This window comes from Bison bison, unplaced genomic scaffold (assembly GCF_000754665.1).
Source record: "Bison bison bison isolate TAMUID 2011002044 unplaced genomic scaffold, Bison_UMD1.0 scf7180017864193, whole genome shotgun sequence".
Taxonomy (NCBI): Eukaryota; Metazoa; Chordata; class Mammalia; order Artiodactyla; family Bovidae; genus Bison; species Bison bison.
The window spans coordinates 3,781,607-3,783,716 of NW_011494765.1; positions in this window are offsets into that span (position 1 = coordinate 3,781,607).

Here is a 2,110-nt window from a genome sequence, read left to right on the forward strand (position 1 = left end):
GGGCCCAGCCTCTGGCTGAGACACAGGGCCAGGGCAAGACATACCTCAGTCAGCCGGCCTCAGCTCCGCCATCTCCACACCCTCCGCCTCCCCCCGCGGCTGCCCCTGATCTTTCCCTTCCGATACCTCCTGATTCCTGTGTGTCGCCGCTCCCCACTGTCCCCAAGACATGAGGACATCCCTGGCAGGGCCGGCCTCCCCTGGGACCCGCCAGGGCCCAGGAGGCATAGGTGGAAATTCCTCGGGCAGACCTTTGGGATGGGTGCTCGCCCAGGGCTGAGCCGATGATCTGGCCTCAGACATACGCACTGAAATGAGCCGGTTGTTCCTGGGAGTCGGGGTGGGGAGCCCTGAAGGGCCCAGAGAGCCTGCGTCTGCTGCTGCTGCCAGGATGGTGGAGCTAGTCCTAAACCAAGAGCGGGGGTGGCCCCTCTGCTCACCTCTGTCCGGCCGTGGGGTCGTCCCGCCCGGTAACACCCGCGGCCTTTCCGCGGGCTTCCTCCACTGAGAAGCAAGCATTTCGGCTCCGTGGGCCCGAGGAGGTCCAGAGACGGTCACGTGAGATTTCCTGTCAGGGAGCAAGAGGGCCATGAGGGTGGCTGTTGGGGAAAGGGTCTCCCCTCCACCCCCCAACCAGGCCGGTAGAGGCAGGGTCCAGGGCCTCCAGGAGAGGGCCAGGCCTCCCCTAGCAGGCAGCCTCAGCGCGGGGTCTAGCGAGTGACTGTGGACGGCGCCGTGATGGCAGCTGGAGAGAATGGAGCAGCGACGGTGTTGGAGAAGCCGGCATCTCCGGCGGGTCTTAGGCAGCTCCTGACCTCTGTCTCTTTCCTTCTGAGGGGGGCTGCCCACCCGCGTGGAGGTGAAGCTCGCTCACTGGGGACCAAGCCCCCTCTTCCCCCTTCCTTTCTGGGACGGTGCTTTTCTCCGCAAACCCTCTGGCCACGAGGGGCGGGGAGGCAGGGCTTCTCTCAGAAACACGAAGGGCAGTGACCTCCACCCTTCCCAGAAGGACTCCCCAGAGCACAGCGTCCCCCGCTGCCTCCTCCTCGTCCCCTGAAAATTCTAAGCCTGTCTGCACAGGCCTTGGAAATGGCACAATGGCACTAAGGAGCAAGCAGCCGGCCCAGGTTCACTTTGCAAATTTATAACAAGGTTTTCCCCCACCCCCAAGTCCAGGAACTGACTCTGGCCACGACCTCCTCTCAGAGGGATGGTCAGGACAGCGGGGGACGGGAGGCGAGGGCCAACACGTCCGAAGCACCTACTCCTTGCCGGGCACACGGCCGGCACTTGAAGCACATTTTCTTCTGTCACTCCCACCCACCCCACCCCGCCAAAAAAAAAACACCAATACCCAGAAGCGGATGCTGGTTCCAGATGAAGATGCTGAGACGCGTCCACAGGCACAAAGCCGGCGCGCGGCAGAGGCGGCCCAGGCCCCGCTCTGTCCCGTCTCGAGCACCTGCCTCCCGTGCAGTAACGGGCCTGCAGGCGTGATGGTGTCTCACCGAGCACGGGGCGAGGGCCGGGTCCAGTCCCCAGGGCTGCGGGCTGCCCCTCACCGTGCACACGGATCCCAGCCCGCAGCTCCCTGGAGCCGGCCGGCGAGCCTGAAGGTGAGCCTGAAAGCCGAGCTCACCTCCCGGGGCCTGGAGCGGCCGGCGCCCACTCTCACCGCAGCTGCCCGCCCCCCAAGGGCGGCTGGCCGTCCTCACCTGTTGGACCCTGCCGGCCCGGCCTGTCACCACCAGGAACCGGGCCCCGGGCGGGCGGCTGGCTGCGCTAGGTTAGGAACAGCGTTGTACTGCGTGTATTTATTTGAGGTGACTCTAGTACTTGGCAAAGGGAAGTTTCACTGTGTGATTGTCTTCTTAATATAATTTGTTAAATAAACGTTTGTTTTAACCTTTTCCTGACTCGCTGCTGTCTCTGAGGCATGGAGACCGGGGTCCCTCCAGCTCATTCTGGATGCAGGCCGGGCCGGCACCATCCTGGCCTTCCAGCCTTCTAGAAAGAGCTGGTGGGTTTTCTTGCCCTGTTTGGATGACCTGGTGACAATCCAGAAGGATCCAGGAGCGGCGGCAGGCCCCAGGAAAGGTCCCTGGGGGGG